General features: G+C 43.1%; 1 protein-coding gene and 1 long non-coding RNA gene across 3 annotated transcripts in view; one reads left to right on the top strand and one right to left on the bottom strand.

The window, feature by feature from the left end:
• The window catches only part of Ust (uronyl-2-sulfotransferase), a 314,073-nt gene that overhangs the window by 283,023 nt on the left and 9,126 nt on the right, over nucleotides 1-21,924 (top strand). The window lies entirely within an intron of this gene.
• Nucleotides 1-21,924, bottom strand: part of 4930573G07Rik — a 49,201-nt gene that overhangs the window by 22,830 nt on the left and 4,447 nt on the right. Inside the window, exon 2 of the long non-coding RNA XR_003948827.1 lies at nucleotides 5,464-5,565. This is a non-coding gene — a long non-coding RNA (RIKEN cDNA 4930573G07 gene). The remainder of the gene's footprint in view (nucleotides 1-5,463; nucleotides 5,566-21,924) is intronic.

Here is a 21,924-nt window from a genome sequence, read left to right as displayed (position 1 = left end):
CTCACCTCTTGCTAAAGCTTGAGCTCATGTCTTGGAAGCTCCTGCACAGCTCTGCTCTGTCACTTTCAGTGTGTGTGTGTGTGTGTGTGTGTGTGTGTGTGAGAGAGAGAGAGAGAGAGAGAGAGAGAGAGAGAGAGAGAGAGAGAATGAGAGAGAGAGATCTTGTCTCCTATTCCCTGTGGACCCTGGCTTTGACTTGATATTTCATCCTACTGTAAGGTGTCCCTGCGTTACCTCCTAATACAAGGCACATGGTGGAGTCTGGGGTGTCCTGCCCCATGTTCCACTACTGTAACAGAATATCATAAAAACTACAGGTTTGCTGGGCTTGTGGTTCTAGAGGGTTGGACGTCCTAGGCCTTGTCGGTTGAGGGAAACCTTGCCGCAAGGCAGAAAGGATCAGGAGGTGGGGGGAGGGGAGTGATTTGAATAAGAATGGCTGGCACTGTTTAGGAAGGATTAAGAGGTGTGGCCTTGAAGTTAGTATGTCACTGGGGGTAGGCTTTCAGGTTTCAAAAATCTCTCACTCTCTCCCTTTCTTTCTTCCTCCCTCCTTGCCTCCCTCTCTGTCTGTCACTCTTTTGCTCTCTCTCTCCCTGTGTCTGTCTTTCTCTCTCTCTCTCACTCGCACACACAATCTCTCTCTCTCTCTGCCTGTCTCTCACACTCTCACTCTCTTGCACGTGCTCTGTGTGTTTCTCTGTCTCTCTCTTTCTTGCTCCTTCACTCACTCACTCTTCTGCTCTCTTGCTCTCTCTCTCTTTCTCTCTCTCTGCTTCTGTCTCTCTGTCTCTCCTGCTCTCTTGCTCTCTCATCTTTCTCTGTCTCTGTCTCTCCCTCTTGCTCCCCCTCTTTCTTCTCCTCCCTCTCCCTTTCTCCCTTTTTCCTGCTCTCGCTCTTCTGCCTGCAGATCAGTATCTCTCAGCTACTGCTCCAGCGCCGTTCATGCTACCATGCTCTCCACCATGATAAGAATGGACTACACCTCTAAAACTGCAAACAATCCTCCCAGTTAAATGCTTTCTCTTATAAGAGTTGCTTTGGTCCTGGTGTCTCTTCACAGCAATACAACAGTGACTAAGACAGGGAGGAAGGGGCCCGGTGTCCTCTGATTTATAGGGAGCCATTTGCCAACCTTGCTTTTACTCCCCAAATGATGGCATTAATCTCTCCTCCTGACCTAATAATTTCTCAAGGCCTGCTCCTAGTGGCAGGAACATTTCAGCATGCATCTTGGAAGGGCCATTTGAACCTTAGCGGCAAGTCAGTTCCTGCAATTCCTGAGTGTTTGAGAAGTGATGCTTGGCTGCCTGTCTCCATTACTGATCTGGCCTATGTGAATTTCTTCATAATTACATTCTACACACACCACCCTTTTCTCCTTCCTCTCTCCAACCCCATTTTTTATCATTTCTTGTTTTATTTCTTTAAGGATCTAAAATTTTTTTCATTTATTTATTTTATGGGCATTGGTGGTTTGCCTGCATGTATGTCTGTGTGAGGATGTGGGATCCTAGAATTGGAGATGCAGACAGTGGTGAGCTACCATTAAAGAGGAGCTGGCAAAGGGATTAGGAGCACGGGCTGCTCTTCCAGACCTGGGTTCAATTCCCAGCACCCACATGGTAGCTCTTTTAGGAGAAGGCTCATAGGTTAAAAACTGATGAAGAAAGATAACTCTTAAGAATATAGGCTGACAGGCAGTGGTGGGGCATGCCTTTAATTCCAGCACTCTGGAAACAGAGGCAGGCTGATCTCTGAGTTCAAGGCCAGCCTGGTCTAGAGAGAGAATTCCAGGACAGCCAGGGCTATATGAAGAAAACCTATCTCAAACAAACAAACAGACAATGTGTGTATGTGTGCCAAAAAATATCGTATCAGTTGAGTCTGATGAGAAGAGACCCTTCAGTGCCTTATGCTGGCAGATGTTCCTTTTGGGAGAAATGCCTTTGAAATGTCCATGAGCCATGGTGAAGGCTTCCAAGCAAGAGAGCTGAGGCCCTGGCTGGGTGAACCCCATCAGTCAGCTAATGTATGGGAGAAGACAAAACCATTGAAGGGTCTAGGCTACAGCTGTTTGCATAGCAGTAGCAACAGCTTCTATAACCAATGTGTCATGACGAACGTAAACAAAAGCCAGTGCTGAAATTCCAGCCACACTGTGTCCGAGCCAGTTCAAAATCATATAACCATTGGAGTTTTTCCTTCTCTCTAAATACATTCCATATGAGCCAGGGTGTTGGGGCTGCTGGAATCTCCTGCATTTACCCAGAAAGGAGTTTGAAAAGAAAATAAAGTCAAAGAAAGATGCTCAAAGGCTCAGTGCGGGAGGAGGGAAAGGTGTCCCTGGCCAGGCCTGTCCCCTTGGTGTGGCTGGGAATACTGTCACTTGACCTAGGAGTCACGGGAGGAATGGTGCTTTTGTCTGGGATCATGTCCCAATGGGGCCTTTGTGTCTGCAGTGACCCAAGCCAAAGTCAAGCTTTTTGGGTCAACTTATGACCCAAATTGTAAGAACATGGAATGGTGCCAGTTCACAAGCAGCCTGCTGCCAGCCCCCATGAGATGAGATGAGAACAGAGACCGAGAATTCGCATTTGGGAACCTACACAGTGATCTGACAAGACCACGGTTATTGGTTGCTTTTTTTTTTTTCTAACAACTTGTTTTCATAGTAGTTCACAAAAGTATTCATCTGAGGTGATTTTTGTGGGGCATGGCATGGGGGTGGAGGATTTAGAACTTATTTGATAAACATTGACATAGCTTCTCCCATTGGCTCAGGAGTCCCAGTCCTGTGAGGTAAAGTCCTGTCCACTTTCTCATCCATCTACCTGACAGTGAGTCCTGCTAAAGAGGGGTAGGCTACCGAAACATAAGGCCTGGCCCATCCCGGTGCGATCTGACAGAAAACAACCTGGAGGAGTCTGGGACTGGCTCTGAGTCAGAACCAGCTCTGATGGGCTGAGGCTGCCCATCTTCTTAGAGCCAGAACAGAGTCCTGACACTCCACGTGGTGATGAAATCTTGTGTTTGTTCAGGGTGATTTCTTGGCTCACCCACACTTCTAGATTTCCACATTATAGCATAGGATATTGTTTCCTAAGTATAGTAGGGCATGTGAGTTGGTTTCTGGCATCGATCATGGAAGATTAGCTTACCAACTCAGAATCAGCCCCAATGGCTATCACCAAAGACCGCACAACTCCCAGAGTGTCTATAAGTAGATACTGAGCCCCATGTGCTATTAGCCTTGATCTTAGACCATATTATTATTAACTTTGCTTTGGTTGAAGGTAGGCCCCATCATATTGTTAAAATAGAGTTTCACAGCCCTTTAGTGCCTGGAATTCATCACTTTTAAAAATGTTTTTCCAAAAGAAAATGTTAAATCCCAAATACATTTTTGGCTGAATGGTTGGTTTTAATGGTCCAGAGTTTTAAAAAGGAAAAAAAAAAAGCCCTGTAATTTAATTCCTCATAAAACATAAATCAGATTTGTGAAGTTTCTGCTAAACAGATCCTTCTGCTCAGCCTAAAATTTCTACCAGCTCTTAATCTTCAAGGAATAGTGAATTGTTGTAAAATGCCATCCGTGTTGTTTCATCTCAGAACTGAATTGTCTTGTAAGTAACCTGACTTCTGTTGTGTTTGTGGCTGTAGGGGTGGGATGGGGTCTACAGTTCCCATTCGTTCTCAGTCTTTAGCATCAATACAGAGGTATAGGATCCACATGACGTGAACATGGTATAATGGTTTTTACATCATCTGCCATCTCTCTCTCACCTTTCAACAGTTTGCTTTTAAAAGGTGATGAGGGTCAGTGGGAAAGTTACTCAGGCATCCACACCCACAGGCTGAACTTAATATCTAATGTGACCGGTGCCCTCCATGTCTCGTTCCACCTAGGGTTTCATTGGTTTACTGACAACTTCTGCATGCCTGTGGCGTCAGCTTAATGCCATCAGAGACAGGAAGGTCAGGCCTCAAGAAGGCAGAAGCACATCTGGAGAGTTCCTTTAAAACAAAAAAAGGTCCAAGTCACTTTCAAATTCACTTAATGATATACTCAGTAGTCAAATGCTGGGCACAGAGAGCCAGAATCTCTTCCAATAACACAAACTTCGGTTGTCATATTAATCTGAAGCACAAAACGCTTGCAGAAAAATCGAACAAGCAAAACAAAACCTACCCAGAATTCACCCCAAAGAAAGAAGCCAATATGCCAACATCAAAGGCTCAATGTTTTGTTCCAGAAATTGGAAAGTATCTGCCCCCATCCTGAGTTCACACTGCCTCAATAAACAGTGTCTCAGCTGTGTGTCAAAGTCGGTATGGACTTTTTATCATCATTACGAACGTGACTCTCCTGGCACTGTGTTTACCACCTTGTGCTGGTTTCCTATTCAGAGAGATTTAGAAGAGCTGAAGCTAAGACCCAGGACTGTGGCAGCGGGGAGTACAGGCTCTCGTGGGGCTACCACTTAGGGCCTATTTTGAACTTTGTTATTTCTTCTGAAACTGGTTTAGAAGGTCCTCCTAGATTATTTTCCATTTTTGTTGTTTTCTGTTTGTTTGTTTGTTTGTTTGTTTTGGGTAAATTTTACTCCTTGCTAAAGAAGTAGTGAGAACCAAGGAAAAGGGGATCACTGGTTCACAGGCATACTTTAGAGTAGCAGGTTGTCTCTGAGCAGATGGGGCTTTTACATCTGTGATATCCTGTGAGAAAACCCTGCTAATTAAGGGGGAAGTCTGCCATTGTCTGGATAGCTAGCCTTCCAGAGCTCAGTGCTATCTGGAGGACACACTTCATTGACCTTTACTGGGGAGTTCAAAAAGTCCCCACATTGCCTCTACATGCAGAATGGCACATAACCTTAGTTAAATTACAGGTTCAACTTCTTTTCTCCCAGTAAGAATCCATTCAGCTAGCACCTGAGATTCCTGAAATGCTTTGCCATGCTAATGCTTATAGCCTAAGTCTTTGCCCATCCTGGATATTTCTACCCCCACCACCTCCAAACCCCCCAAGTTATATAAGCCTTAAAAACCCAAATAAAGTGAATTTGTCTCCCTGCAGCTGGTCCCGGTGTCTCTTCTTCACCATACCTACTCACAGGGCTTCCAAACACAGCCCTCATCTGTTGACTCTTTTCTCTTTGCTCTCATAGACAGATATCAGCCGACAATCCCTGAGGGCAGGGGGAGCCATAATATCCCAACATTCTAGAATTCTAGACACAAGAATGGCAAACAGAACACTTACTCAGAAGTACATGTGGATACCAGGAGGAACCTGGGGACACTGACTTCTCCTCTGATTGGCTGTGTGCCCTGGGAGGGGACCAGGAAGTACTAGGAAATCTCACAGTGTCTTACTTCACAAAGCTAGCAATCCCTGGGAGAATAGAGTGGGATCTTGGGAGTGGAGGGACTCCATCCCAGCTTCTTCTCCGTGGTTACCTTCTGAGACTTCATGCTTTCATTTAAGGAGGTGCAGATGTCCTTCCGGCCCATCCCTTTGCAGTCACCCAGGCTGGGAAGCTTACAATCTTTTGATTATACCTTGAAAGAAAAATGAATGTTCTCAGAAATCTGCTCAAGAACTTTCTGGAATCGTTCCCTGCTCTCCATAGAAAACACAGATGCCAGATTGCTAGGCATGTGGCTGTCAACAACTCTTATTTCCTCCAGGCCACTGTCAAGAATTATGTGATAGAGATTTTTTTTTCTCAAATCCATGCATAGCTTTAGTGCATCTATAATACAAGGGTCTGGAGTACATCTTCACAACACTATTTATGGATCAGAGTCCTGTTTGGGGGAGGGGAGAGCAGAATTCATGGGTAATCAAGTCTACTCAAAGACCCCTCTTGGTTGGCAATATGCATGTTATCTGTTAGCATAGGCTATCCCAGAGCAGTCTGTTAGTCGTTCAAGCCAACCTCTATTAACCCTCCTACAGCCTCTGACAAAGCCAGGGCTAACACACCCTTCAGTTGGCCTTGCAGTAGCTGATTCTCTGGAACTCTGGTTCATTTGACCTTGACTTTGACACTCTATTGGGAAACTAAAGATATCTTTCATAAAGTACTACTTCTATCTCTGAACTTTCTTCTCCTAGCCTTGGATTTGTAGATACAGAGATCAGACACAGGCTCCATAGCCAGTGTACTAAGATTTTAACCTATGGTTTCTAATTCTTCCTAATTTTTATTTTTAGTTACATTACTCCTTTATTCATTCATTTAGCATCTGTGTGCACATGTACTCATTCTGGTACATGTGTGGAAGCCAGAAGTCAACTAGTGAAGTCAGTTCTCTCCCTCCATTACATAGATCCCAGGAGGTGGACTCAAGTCATCAGTCTGGGCTGTGCTCTCTCCCAGTTCTTAGCAGCTGTTTAACCTTGGGCAAATTCCTTAGTGTCTCTGAGCATCTGTTTCCTATGAACAAACAGAACAGATAACCTCAGAGATGTCAGAAGGAATGGTGGCAATAATGACCTTATGTTGGTAGTAGATTACCCATTTGATGCCTCCTGATTTGAGCATCTTGGCTCCTTGGTTAGACTTGGTAAGGAATTCTTTTCCTCTTGTGTTATTTTGAAACTCACCTTTGAAAGTAGTAACTGGAGTTATTTTCTAATACAAATTCTGAGGTCACATGAAGTTGACTGACCACATCCCATGGCAGATCCCCATTTGCTCTTGTTTATTTTAAAAATAAACCTAGAGTAAAAAATACATGTACCCCCGATCTCAGATACAAATTGAAGCCAGACATTATTTCCACACATCTGTGAAATGGAGCAAGCAAGCCAGTGGTATGACATGGTGCCTAATGCTTAACCATGTTTTACTAGTCATTGCTAAGGCTGAATTAACGGTGACTTGGAGAATATGTGACAAATGACGCTGTCATGGTAGCCTCTGCCTCTTTAATGTTCTCCATCAAGGATTCTTCATGCTCATGTGAGGTAGTCAGTTAGAGAACACATCTTCAGAAGGATTTATGGGGCATTTTAAACACTCAAAGTCCTGGTTTTCTGAAATCTAATCTTTTGTGCTCTCTCACCCACTTTTCGGGCTGCATGTTTCAAACTGGCTCAGAATTTCTCCTTAATAATTCTAGCCCTTGAGAGAAATTCAAGCCCCAAATTTCCACTTGCAGTGTGGGCACCAAACTTTGCTTAGAGAGCAACATCAACCACCACAGAAATGCAAACCCTGAGGAAATCCATATTCATGCAGATGGATGGGGGAGGGGCTGTTGCAAAAAAAAATGGCATTTTTCTGAAGTTACCATGTGCTTTCATTACTTAAAATGATCCTCAGGGTCATCTGGAAAAAATAAACATGAGAGACCGAGATGGCCAGTGATTTTTCGTTTCTTTCTTTCTTGTTCTCTTTTTTTTTTTTAATTGAGAAGAAATTTTGCCCTAGAAGATTCCAGAATACTGGAAAGCTCCTGTTTTAAAATACTGGAGGGGACACAGGCTCCAAGGGTGAGCAGAGCGAGGCAGATGGCCATGTGAAAGTGGTGCCTGGTACAGTAAAGAGCATCCAGCCAAATGAGTAAACAAAGAAGAAAAACACATTGACTAATTGCTCTGAGAACGAGTCCTCTCATCCTATGCCAGGAGCCTTAACTCACTCCAGATGGTCCAGCGCTAGAAGCTCTGAAAATAGAGCGTTAAAAAAATACACAAAAGTATAAATGACAATTTTATTTTGGTGATGGGGTGATGCTAAGTATTTGTTAAGCAGAAAAACAATATAAAAAGGAGCCAGCAAGATGCTCCAGTGAGTAAAGACACCTGCTGGTAGGCCTGATGACCCAAGTTCAAGCCCCAGGACCCACAGAGGAAGCAGAGATACAGGAACCAACTCCTACCGGTCATCCTCAGATCTCCATAGGTCCCTCCTCCACTATGCATATGCATAGATGTGTATGCATATAAGTTTATGCATATGCAAAATAAGGAAAATGAAAATTGAAAACATAAAACATTTTTTTTTTTTTTTTTTTTGGTTTTTTGAGACAGGGTTTCTCTGTATAGCCCTGGCTGTCCTGGAACTCACTTTGTAGACCAGGCTGGCCTTGAACTCAGAAATTCGCCTGCCTCTGCCTCCCAAGTGCTGGGATTAAAGGCGTGCTCCACCACGCCCGGCCAACATAAAACATTTTAAAAAGTCATAAAAGACATCTACATATAAAGAGAGTATTTTAACTGGGCTTCCCATTGCTGTGAAGAGACACCAGGACCATGACAACTCTTATAAAGGACAACATTTAATTGGGCCTGGCTTACAGTTTCAGAGGTTAAGTCCATTATCGTCATGGTGGAAGCATGGCAGCATCCCGGCACACATGGTGCTGGAGGAGCTGAGAGGTCTACATCTTGACCTAAAGGCAGCCAGGAGAAGATTGTCTTCTGCAGGAGAGGACTGGAATTCCACACTGGGTGGGGCATGAGCATAGAGACCTCACAGCCAACACCTTCATTAAGGCCACACCTCCTAATAGTATCATTCCCCATGGCCCAAGCTTTCAAACACGTGAGTTTGTGGGAGCCAAATCTATTCATGCCTCCACGGAGAGTAGCATTTATTTAGCATGTTTAAATGTGTGTAAGTAGCAGTTATATGTGCAACTATGATGCATGACACTGTGTTCATATTGATCGTATTATTAATATATGATCTTGTGATTCTAAAATCATTAACAGATAAAGGTAGAGAAAAAGTCAGGTACTCAATAAGATACTGAATAATAATCCCAACCTCAGTAATAGTATTCTTCACTCAGCTTCCTTTTACTATTAAAATGACCTGAGATGGCCAACTACTAACAAGTACAAAGGTTTGTTTGGGCTCAAGGGTTTAGCCTAAGATCAGATATCAGACGGGAGGTGTTAGCACATCATGGCGAGAACACCTGCAGAGCAAAGTGGGTCACCTCATAGCAAAGAAACAGAAGAGAGAAACAGACTCCCATTGGCTCCTGAACAGCACACACCCCAAATCCTCTCTCTAAGCCAGTGGCTCTCAGCCTTCCTAACGCTGTGACCCTTTAATACAGTTCCTCATGCTGTGGTGACCCCAACCAAAAAATCATTTTTGTTGCTGCTTCATAACTATGATATTGCTACTGTTTTGAATCATAATTAAATATCTAATATGAAGGATATCTGCTATGTCACTCTAAAAGGGGTTGTGACACAGATTGAAAACTGCTACAGGCCCTCCTCTTTAAATCTTCTACCTTTTCCTTTTAGCACAGGCTGTTTAGAGAACAAGTCATAGCAGATATTCACATTAAGAATGCAAGCACATTGTCTATTAAACTGTTATTATTCATTATACAAGTGACTGCTAAGCAATATAGAAGTCCCTGAAGGGAAGAAGGCAAGAAAATGCCAATTTAGTAGCCCACTATACAACCTGGGGGAAAAGAATATGGATATGTATATTACGTATACATATAATGTACAGGTGTATATTAATATACATATTCAGAATATGTATATTAATAATATATTACTTAATTGATTAATAATAACTTATTGCTAACATTGTTAGTTTGGAGTTTTTGAGATGGGTTCTTATGCAATCCCAGCTGGCTTCAAGCTCAGTATATAGCCAAAGAAGTATAGAATTCCTGGTCCTCCTGTCTTCACCTCCTAAGTGCTAGAATTACAGTCATAAGACACCACTCCTTGCTAAAAGTAATTTGATGCTGTATAACATGAGCCTTCAAAATGTCTATAGCTGGTCAACTGATGGAAAAATCCTGGATCTTGATTGTGGCCCTGGTGGTTGATGATTATAACAGCTGTGAAATCTTATCAAATTGTATTCTTGTGCTGTGTTTATAGCACATACACATATCTTTAATATCTTAATTTATTCAACTTCTTGATGAAAAAATACCCGTATACCATAAGCCATTCAAATCAGATAGATAGATAGATAGATAGATAGATAGATAGATAGATAGATAGAGATAGAGAGAGAGAGAGATAGATAGATAGATAGATACATACATACATACATACATACATACATACATACATAGAGAGAGAGAGAGAGAGAGAGAGAGTAGATGCCAGTTGCATTGAAACTACCATGATATTCTCATTATAGCTTGCAATTGTAAGGCAAAACCAGATTTAACTATCCAACAATAAGAGGTTGGGGGCCAGAGAAATGGCTCAGTAGTTAAGAATACATCCTGTTCTTCTAAAATATTTTAATTTGATTCCCAGAGCCTACTCAGAGGGCTCATAACCTGTAACTCCAGCTGCAAGGGATCCAATGACTTCTTCTGGGCATCCATACACACACACACACACACACACACACACACACATACACACACACACACACACACATACACACACACACACACACACACAATGGGACAGTGGTTAAGTAGATAAGATGCTCCAGTGTGAAGAACATCACACAAGTAAACTAATAGAGCATGCTTTCCAAAGCACATAATAACATGAGTGGGCATGGGACATGTGCTGTAACAAGAAGCAAGCGAAGAAAGGACAGCAGACAGTACTTATAGGATGGTGCCATTGCATTTGAGGAACTGTGTAAGCACAAGACAGTGATAAAGTTGACATACCTCAAAATGCTTGGACAGTTAGTCATACATATGTTTGTATGATAAGGTTACCAATAATTCTTAAGAACATTTCCAACTCATATCATAAACACACTGAATGTTAAAGGTGGGGAAAGTGTCTTAGGTTCAGGAAAATGATTGAATTTTCTAGTCAAAGTGACATGAAAGCAAGAGGAGAAGGCCCTGGGTCCCTTGAGCAATGATAAGGCACCCATTATTCTGTCCCTTCCCTGCCCCTCTAAGCCCCTGCATGGTAGGCAGTGTTGACCAAGAAGGCCAGAGAAGAGCTCAGTCATTCAGATGCCAGCCTGGGTTCGACTTGTGGTTTGTCCTGCTGCCAGGTTCTCTCTCTAAAGATTACTAACCTTGCTTCCACAGTGTTTCTTTTGTCCACCAAGGGGACTGCCAAGTTCTTATCAGTGGTCCTTTAAAAACCCACTGTGAGATATATGTGCACCAGCACATACACACAAGCAAATATGCACACAGTCCTTCCTGCTCGGCATATAGGAGGTATACAATGTAATAGCTATGTAAGTTTCAAGCCCTGAAAAACTAGCATGCTGTCTCTCTCTAATCTCTAGTTATATTGACATTATCTTGCTGTGATAAAGACCAAGCATAAAGTCAAAAAGCTTGACCATTCGGAGCAACTGCACAGATATATTGGATGGTTTCATTATATGAGGGAACACATAGATCATTTCCATTAGTGCATAACTGCCCTTAATTGGAGAACAAAATGCCTTAACTCTTTGGCAGCTAACGTGCTCACCTTCTAAGATTAAAATACCAGGATCGTGGCTTAGCCAAACCAGATGTGAGCAGTGCAGCTGTTTTCCGTGTGAGGGCCAAGACTTAAGCATGCATCCTTTATTTGTTTTTAATTGAGTGATTACAGGTGGCACCTAATAAAGTCTCCTTGCCGTGACATCCAGAGGGCACTGATTTATTAGGTTTGGTAGGTGTGGACAGTCCAACTTGTGCTTGCGTTCCATAGCCCAATCCTGTAGGAATGCTGGAATGACATGTGCCTATTTACTGTTCCCGGTGACTGATGAGGCTCCTTGCCGAGAAGAAAACACCAGCATGATTCAGGAGTGAAGTTAGGCCTCGTTGATATCTTTCCATAAAGTATATTTTCAAAATTCCTTCAAAATTAAGTGACCAAAATAAAAGCCAGGAACTTTTCTTTAGATAGAGGTAAGCCACTATCACTATACTCCCTAGAGAATATACGTCAGTATTCCAAGTTTTTATATGGTAAATGACTAATTCTGCAAAAATGCTGGAAATCAAGAGATAAGAGAGAAAAATGGTGTGTGAGGGGGGTTGGAATGTGAGTACCAACATGTGTCCTCCTGACTCTTCTCCACCCGGTTCACTGTTTCTTAAAGATCCAGGAACCTCTGCATCTTAAACCAGAGCTAGGGCAACAGCTGGTCCTGTGTTTTAGCTGGGTGGGAGGCAGCTAAGATGGAGGTCTCGGTTCCCCAGGGAAAGATGATGGGCTTTGGAGTTGATGGGAAGGGTGAGTTCAAAGGCCAGCCTTCATGGCATGATGTGGATTCTACAAGCTGGGACTAGGCAGGCAGCAAGCTTTTCCTTTCATGGTCAGTGAAGCCCTACTGTTACCAGAGCTGTAGGTCCTACACAGCCATATCTGTGGGAAACGGTTATTCTCGAGGTTAGAGAATGACAGTGTAGCCAGTATTCCTACTTCTGATTAGAAGAAGTATAGAAAATAGAGCTGGCTTTATCCACTAGAGTGAACATTCTGGTAAAAATGGGCAGATCAACACAGAAAGCAAATGGTCTTTGAATGGACCTAATCTTTCTAATATCAATTGTTGGGCATCTTTCAAACAGAATTCCAATTTAGTCTCAAAATGATATTCTGTATTTTTAATTTTTTAAGTAGCATGTCATTCCCTAAGAAACCAGGAGTGAATTGGTTTTATCAAATCACATAAATCAGAAAACGAAGCCAAGGAATAAATACTAAATCGTCTGATGGACCCAGGGACCCAATGCGCCCTTTGTGTCTCTGTCTGTGTACTGTCCTTTCCCTTAAATACCCAGCTATTGTAGTGATGACAGTAGAGGGATCTTATAAAACTTTATTGAAAGCTTGTTGTATGTCAAGAACAGGCCAGATGCAAGACAAAAGAAAATGGAAGATTAACAAGATGGCCCACAGTGGAAAGGGAGAGCCAACTCTTGAAAGTTGTCCTCTGGTTTTTATGTGCATACAGATGCTTGCACACACACACACACACACACACACACACACACACATACACACACACACACACACACACACACACAGAGAGAGAGAGAGAGAGAGAGAGAGAGAGAGAATTAAATTAAAACAACTTTAAGAAGATCACTTGTACAGAAAAGAGAGTGTTGCCCAAATGGGACAGGGGAGATAAAAATGTATGAAACTTCCAAGATGTATTGTTCAAAAATTCTTAAAGAAAATAGGTTCAATTGTAGGTTGTGTGGCATCTATAAGCACAACCTTCTCTGGTACTTTTATAAAGCTAATGGAGATGTGGATGGAGAAAGCCCATGAGTGTCTGTGAAGATGGTACAGAATGTGACTATTGTCACCGGACTGGCAGATCTTAAAATCCTAGGGAAGACTCGATGTGTCAGTGAGAAATTCCATGGAGTCAGCCTTGTACTCTGTTTCAGTCAAACTAGAACTTGAATTCTTTTTTGTGTTAATTGGGAAGGTTAGTGATTTTTCCTGGTGTGATGACAGAATACCTAAGGGAACACTTTGAAACGGGGGTTGGGGGGGGGGGTGGCAGCTCTTGTTCTTATACTGTCAACCTAAGTAACTCAGAGGCTTTCCAAGGAGTGTTGATAGAGTATTGATGTTTGAGACACCAAAACATTGCTGCGGAAATATATGACATGGTAAATGGTGAACACCGTCAAAGAGGGTAAGGGAAGGTTTTGAAGCCTCGATGAGGAGAATTACAGAAGACATTCTGAAATAACAGTCCTTGGCCACAGAATCACCAAGGAGGGTGATGCTGAGGTTGAACAGATTGTTGCTAAGCAGCTGTCCTGGGGGGTGGGGGGGTGATGTTTTGGTATAAAGTTGCAAGGTCCTTTGTGCAGGATTGTTTTGACAAGATCCTTGTGGTCATATCATACCGGAGAACCCTTCTTTTGTAACCTGTTAGGCTAATTAACTGTTACTTTCTGTTTCTGGTTAAGAATTGGTACCAGCAACAGCATTTGTCAGTTGTGGCAGTTTTACCCTTGTTGGGGACTTGTTGGGCTTCAGGACCTGTTGTCAAACCCTAAGGTGTGTGTTTTATTTAGTCGTCACCCTATGCAGCTGATTCTATAATTTCGTTCATTTTATAGATGTGGGGACCATCAGCTTGGAGGGAATCTGTGGCCTCCTGCAGTCACTGAGCTGGCAGTTGGTAGAGGCAGCTCTCACACCCAGGCCAGGTGACTTCTAACACACCTCTGTGTGGCCCTTGCCTTCACTTATCCTCCATGCAGAGTGCAGAGTGGGAGATGAAGATCCATGGAGGGATGGCACCTAACTGAGAGGACTAGGACAATCCACTCCGCTAAATCTGTAAGACGTCAGTGTTTCTAGGAAGCATGGTGGTGCTGGCATGATGCTGGTCTCTGACATCTTGACGCATTAGTCTCTTTTTCACAGGGCAAAGGTTTTAATGGTTGGGAATTCCTCAAGTGGCCACTTTAATAAGGTGCTTGCAGAGGCTCAGCTTTGACAACAGTAAAGCCATTTGTTTCTGCCATGTCAATGACTTTGGCTTTCATAAGGCTTTCTAATGCATGGAGGACTGGAATGTATGAAAGTAAACAGTCTAAGCAAAACTGCTTATTTTTCTAAAATAGTGAAGCAAAAATGGCGGTCCTTTCTGTCTAGTTTCTGCAAATGTCTGCTGGTGTCACAAAGTTCCTTTGAGTGTGTGACTCATGTAGAACTAACCAGTGATTGATGAACAAACTTAAAATTCTTTTTAGTAGGCTAATCATTCTAGTCACATAAATTGAGAAATGTTCAGCAATGTGTTCACTGTTCAATTTAAAGTGAGTTGACATTCAGTAACATTTATTTTTATATTACATGTGAAAATACATAGTCTACTAGAAAGAAATATGATTACCCACTAGTAAAAATCAACTTACATTGTAGCTGGGTCTTGCTAGGGTGCTAACAAGAATTATTACTTTTCAAATGCTTAGCAAAGGCCTTTATTATTCATGAATACCATTGAGTTGGTATGCTATGAATAGCAATTACAAACATTCCACACTAACCAGTGAGTATCATATATTTCCCCTAAATTACTAGTATTCCTCCTATCTCCATGTTCATCTTTATGTGCACAGACCAAGCCCATATGTCATCTGGTTTTAACATGACAGTTGTGGAAATGGCTTATTTATCATCTGCTGCTGTAAAGTATAAGCTTGAATTTCAACCTAGTTCGTCTGTATTTATTTTACATTAGGAAAAAGTGGTTATTCATGTATCTCTCCATCCAGGAGATAAACTAAGGGTGTTAAATGGAACTGAAACCTAACTCCCTCTTAAACACTCCAAGTGGATATAAAGAATGATGTTGCAACAGTTAACATATGGAAAATGGGATCTAAGCACCTCCAGGAATACAGATGCATGGTGGTCTAAACACCTTCAAGATGTTCTCCTGGCCAAAAATGTCCGCTTGGGGACATCTCCAGAGCTGTTCTGAACAGTCAGCCCTGGTAGTCAAAAATCCTTTAATACATGGATTGAAATGCTGCTCCTGATTGTGACCTCTAAAACCCACCCAGGGTGGGCTTGACACAACACAAGCTGCAGTTCCCATGACCCTCTGTTGCCTCTGACCAGGGCTGGCAAACTTGAAGGGCAGGAATGATTCTTCTGCATGATCTAGCTCCCTCCCCGTGGCCTCCACAGCTCTCCCATCCTAATTTCTGCAAATGTTCAAAAAATATGGGAGACATTAAATCTACTCAAAGAACCAGAGAGATGTCATCCCCCTCTAATTAGCCAGTGTGTTTTATTGTCGTACGTAAGATCCAAGCCGTGATGACTGAGTTGAGCTGTATGGTATGTGATCCTTTGGGTTGACATCGTATAGAAGTTAGCAGTGAGGACATGCTCATTCCTCAGCCATTGTGTTCACAGCATCGCCACGTGCTCATTGCTAAAGAGGGACACACTCATACTGAGATTCTTCCTGACCTTCTGTCTTGGCTTGACTATGCTTGGCCCCAGGACATGGCACTATTTGGAGGTGTGGCCTTGTTGGAGTAGGTGTGGCCTTAGAGTAGGCGTGTCACTGTGGGCGTGGGCTTTAAGACCATCAGCCTAGCTGCTTGGAAGCCAGTCTTCTCCTGTTTGCCTTGTACAAGATGTAGAACACTCAGCTTCTCCAACACTCCATGTCTGCCTGGACACTGCCATGTTCCTGCCTTGAATGATAATGAATTGAACCTCTAAACCCCTGTAACCCAGCCCCAATTAAATGTCCTTAAAAGAGTTGGCTTGGTCATGGTGTCTGTTCATAATGGGAAAACCTAAAGACACCTTCTCATGAGAGTCCAGTAATGTGCACATCTTACAGAAACAAATAACTTCAGATGGTATTATAAAGAAACTATGAGGGCTGCTATGATGGCTTAGTGGGTAAAGGCACTTGTCTCCAAGGTTGTTGACCTACATTTGACCATCCCCCTCCCTGCTCCAGGTAGAAAGAGAAAACCAACTCATAGGCATTGTTCTCCGACCTCTAGGCACATGGACACATGCAGGGGGGTAGTAGTGTAAGGACTCTATTTTTAAAAGGCAACACATAATAGATTGGTTTTTTATTGTTTAAGATCTCTGTCTTACGTGGTGACAAGTAACAAATAAATTTTTAGTCTAAAAAAGGAAACTGGGCTATGGAGACCACAGGCCAGTGTGATGGTACTGTGAAACTGGACTAAGTTTGGAAATTGACCACGTTGTTTTCTGAATCAAAAATCATTAGTAACATTCTCTTTGGGTCAAAGGGTAAAACAGGAAGAAGGGACATTTGAAAATCAAGCCCATGATTCCCAGTGTTTCTGTCTGAAAGCCCACAGCCCTCATGGAAACTCAAGAGATGTAGTAGTGAAGATGAGGATTGTAGATAGGCTGGTGGGAGGGCGGATCCATGGAGATCTTTAAATCAATCACTCTGTGACAGGCTGTCAGGAGGAAAAGACACCGAAAGTCATCGATCAACCGATGTGTCTATATGTGGTTTTTTTAGAAGGCAGAGCAACTAGAAGTGATTTTTAAAAAGTGTTTCTCTAACTGTGCGTGACTTGGAAAAGAGGACTGGGCCCTTATGGACCAGTTTCCACTATTCTATCAAAATGAGATAAAAGTATGGTATGGATGGGGTGCCAACTCGCTTACTCAGTTCTAAGCACTTAGGTTGTTGTTTTTAGAACATCATGAAATTTCATTTCATGCTCCAGTAAGTCTACGATGTAATGGCTTACAGCTTTTCCAGTTGAATTTTCTCCCTCAGACATCTTTGGTTTTCCATCTTTTGAATGCAGTCTGGAAGACTGTCTCAAATGGCAGCCTGGTTATCCCTTCCCTCCTGTCCTTTCCCCCACCTGCCTTTAAAATCATTATACAGTGAACCAGATATGATGATATCAGAGCCCAATGGTAGCTAGGAGCAGTTTTTAAAATAATGCTCTTAAAAAATCAGCACCTCTTTCTTGGCTTCTTCTTGTTGTAGAGCATGCTCCTTCCAGCATAGTAAGTTGTTTCTCTGTAAACCTTTTGTTCTATGTTATCTAAGAAGATGGCTACGGGTGGGGGCATAAGCTCAGAGGTACAGCGCTTGGCTTCCCATGCTCAAGCCTTTGATTCCATTCCAGTCCAGTTGCAGAAGGATGAGAGGAAAGAAGGGGGAAGAAGGAAAGGAGGGAGGGAGGGGAGGAGGAGAGAGAAGGGGAGGGGAGAGAATGGGGAGAGCAGAGAGGAGGGGAGGGGAAGGTAAGAAAGGAGGGAGGGAAAGAGAGGAGAGGAGGGAAAGGTAAGAAAGGAGGGAGGGAAGGGAAGAAGGGGAAATGGAAGGAAAGAGGTGTGACAGAAGAGACAAGGACCCTGGCACACATTACCATAGTTTCAGGCTTGCTTTACAACAGAAGTCTGTCCTGGCCGTCTGACCTCTCTCCCACTAATGCAGCAGGCACCTGCAGCTTCTCTTAAATGTGGACACGAGCCCTCCACCACCGCCTTCATTTACTGCTGCCTTCAGAGCTTCTGCCCAACACACTAGTCTTTCTAACATCAGAAGAACGAAAGTGCTGGATTTTTCTCATTAGAATTTATTTTTCAGGGGCTGGCGAAATGGCTCAGCGAGTAAGAACTCCTGAGTTCAAATCCCAGCAATAACATGGTGGCTCACAACCATGAGATCCAGCTACAGTGTACTTAATTATAATAATAAAGAAATCTTTTTTTAAAAAGGAATTTATTTTCAGCTACAAATTCATGTTCCTACTGTAACAAAAACCTTCAAAACTATTTTTAATATATTTTGTCCTCCTAGATTGCTTTTGCCAGTTTAGTGTGTCTGTAACATTTTTACAGTGTATAAATGTTAATACCGAACAATTACCACTCTATTTTTAAGCTCTGTGACTTTACCCTGCCATACCTCCCTCTGATGGTCCTGGCGTGTCTGACGTTTAGTGGGCAGTTTCAAACTTAGCCTAATAAACAAATGGATCTCCCATACAGACGGGAATGGGCCCCTCAGTGCATTCTTTCATAGACTCTGCTCTGGATGTGCTTGTAAATACATGCTCTGTCCTCCTGCACACGTTGCAAATCTTATAGTAAATGGGGAAAGGAGCCGTCAGTAGGCCTTTTCCTTTACCCTCCCCCAAAGCCTGCTGCACTAAGGCTCGGAGCCGCCCAGATCAAGTGGATCAGATTTGAAGGGAGCATCGCACACACGCTGGAGGGAAGGGGCAGCATCCTCAGAACATCGTCTCACACTCCCAGACTTGGCAATGGCTATTTTGAGTAGCACTTCCCATTAACTTAACTTCTTAATGTCTGGGCAGGAGGTTAAATAGCTCCCTTATCTTACACGTTCAGCCCCCATGAACAGCTTCATCATTTAGCTTATGAAACTTTCACCATGGTTAGCATTCTAGAGAAAGCATCCCAGTTGCTGGCTCCAGGGACTGACTGTCAGGTCCCCTGTTAAGACCGATGAAGGTGATAGAATGTTGAGACAAAACAAAAATGGCAATGGTCTCTACTCTGTTAAAAGCCATTTAGAATTACCAATAAGGAGGAGGAAATGAGGGGCTAATTCTCATCTGTAATTGTCATCATTGCCAGGAATTGCTTGTGTTGTTGCTCTTTGGGCAGCCACACGTAACAAGTTCACTGCCGGAGGTCTTTCTGTTCTCCTAGCCTTGAATCCTTAATAAACTGAGTGGTAAAGTAAAGGCCATACTGTTTAGAGAAATCATGTCATATAAATTCTAAATAAGTGTCACAGAGCTTCGAGAAGCTACCGAAAAGAAGAAAATGGACCCCTGGGCATCTGAGCCTGCATTGATCTTAGGGAAACAGGGCTCATGGTCATTGGTCAACTAAGATGTCATCACAAATCATGTAGAGCTGTAGAAACAGAAGAGCCCTATGAGGAGAAGTGGTGTGTCTGTGTGATTTTCAGACATTAGATCTTAAAATGCACTTCAAATTAGCACTTGGCAGGCTGAGTGTGGTAACTCATGACTGTAAATTCTAGTTGTTGGAAGGCCAAGGGTGGAGGATTTCCCTAAGTTCTGGTGAAGCCTGGATACAGAGAAAGATCCTGTCTTAAAAGGATGGGGAAGTGACCCTGGAATAACTTATTTAAAAGAGAATAAAATTTAAAATATAAGTATAAAGTATAAATTATAAACTATAGTTATATCAAACTTATATAAATATACAATATATAAATTACACATATAGAAATTATGTAAAAGAGCATAAAACCAAATATAATCAGTGCATTTTGTAATTCATGCACATAAATAAAACACAGAAAGGAAATGTGTTGCCATAGTAATAACCATGACTTGATTAAAAGTCACTTTAGTGTCTTAATTTTTCTGTAAGTTTTCCTAAAACTTGCCCACCTGTATCTATTTACATGTATATATGGATGCATAAGTGTCTGTGTACATGAATTTTTAAGTTGAAAACTATACCTTTTAGAAAGGTCCAAGCCATAAAGCTGACATTGTGCCCTGGGGCCTTATAATTCTGTGTAGAACCGCAGAAGCAACTTGATTTGGGGGGAAACCTTTGAGGAAAACAGATCACCAGGATAACTTCCCTGTGGCTGTGCCATCATCTGTGGGTGGGTGATAGCCATTAACCTAACATCAGAGTTAGGTCTCAACAGGGGAGCGCCTGTGTGTGTGTGTGTGTGTGTGTGTGTGTGTGTGTGTGTGTGTACACGTGTGTGTGGGGGGGGGGGGTTTAGTAGAGTCTTTCAAAGAAGTTACCAGCTTTTGGGCTGATTTGGAGTCCAGACTTGGGGAGAAAACACCTGATAGCAATTTGTCCTCTGCCTACCAATTTTAAGTGCCAGGGAAAGCCAACTCCTAGAGCCTTGACCTAGACAGGCACTGGGTTGTGCCCTCCAGCATGGGAATGGCACCAGGAGGAACCAAGGTGCCTCTTCCAGCCCTGGTGCTTGTTTCTAAGCTTTAGGATCTCCATGTGTAGTTGGCTCACTTCTGTAGGTGCCTCGGCTCCACTGGTCATCAGCACTGCAGATACTCAGGCCCCCATACGGCCTCTGCAGGTGTCACTACCCTCCGTTATTGGTTTACCCAGAGTATTCATTCATCTGACCTAACCAAAACATGCATTTGCTTACTACAAAGATCAAACCTTGTGATGCCCCTTCTTTCCCCTTCTGATTTTCCATTAGAAGGAGGCTCACTAGGTCCCCAGGGAACAAGGATTCCCAAGTGGTTATGGGAGGGTTTTTGTCTGTGTTTTTCTGATTATTATTTGCTCTTTCTCAGGGGTAAGTCTGTGTGTTCAGCTCTTAAAGGGCCTCTTCTTCTTTGCATTGGGCTTACCAGGTACACCATTGAGCATCAATAAATGTGTGCTCTGAGTCCAGGCCACTAAATTACCAACGCCACTGCTCCTCCACAGCTGTTGTCCCTGCTACAGCCCCTACCATGGCCACTGCCATCTTTGCTGGCTTGGCAGGTTCCAAGTTAACTGATGTGTAGCTGAGATGTCCAAATAGGAGTTACTTCAGCAGGCCACCCATGTCTTTAGAGTCTAGAGTTGAGAGCCACCCATGTGACATTTCTACCTGTCCCATGGCAGGCTACTGACCCGTTAGCCTCTACCCCAAAATGGGCAGTGCTCCAATCTCCATGGGTGTTTGGCGACCCATTCCATCCTGGTCTCTGTGGACTTTTGTTGACCCACGCCACATAAGCCAAATGCATTCTCCTTCCAATTCCAACTATCAAAAGAGAGAGGGAGTGTTAAAAGGCCTTCATTTTCATTCTTCAAAGGAGCCTAGCACTCTGGGGGAATGGAGAAAACCATGTAATTTGCATTTGGCTGCACAGAGCAAAGTTCTCTTGAAATTCAAAGTGATCTCAACTTAATTTTTAGTTATTTATACTTCTAGATCTAAAATGAAGACCGAAAAGAAAAAGAAAGAAAAAACCCTCTGTTTACTTTACCAACCTTAAACTCAGAGACAGCCATGAAGTGTGGACACCCCGCCTCCCTTAATTGCCATACCTCCAAGAAGCTGACCTTAGCATGCCATCAATCACACGAGTGGCACATCAAAAGCGCCTCCTGCCAGCCCCGCCTACCGCTGTGAAGTCAGAGTGACACACGTTCATTTCCGTTGCTCGCAGCTGCAGGGCGGCCAGCCTACCCTGCAGTTGTATTTCATGTGTCTGAACTGTGTGGCCGCCCTGCATAATTCAGGAAATGAGTTTACTCTATCTGTGACACACATCGTGTTCACATCGTATTCATAGTGTCCTGCGCAGGGCTCTGCAGGAGTTGCTAGGGTGGCAGCCCTATGGCACTTGCCCTGTTGCTCACTCTGCCTCACCCTTGCTGCCTAGAGCTCCGCTCCAATTCCTCCTCACCCGTCAACTGAGAAAGTCTTCCTCTCTTTTGTGTGCTAGAAATTTCTGGGTCTAATCTTCTAACCTGGG

Source organism: Mus musculus, chromosome 10 (assembly GCF_000001635.26).
Source record: "Mus musculus strain C57BL/6J chromosome 10, GRCm38.p6 C57BL/6J".
Taxonomy (NCBI): domain Eukaryota; kingdom Metazoa; phylum Chordata; class Mammalia; order Rodentia; family Muridae; genus Mus; species Mus musculus.
This window is presented reverse-complemented; position numbering and strand designations above follow the sequence as displayed.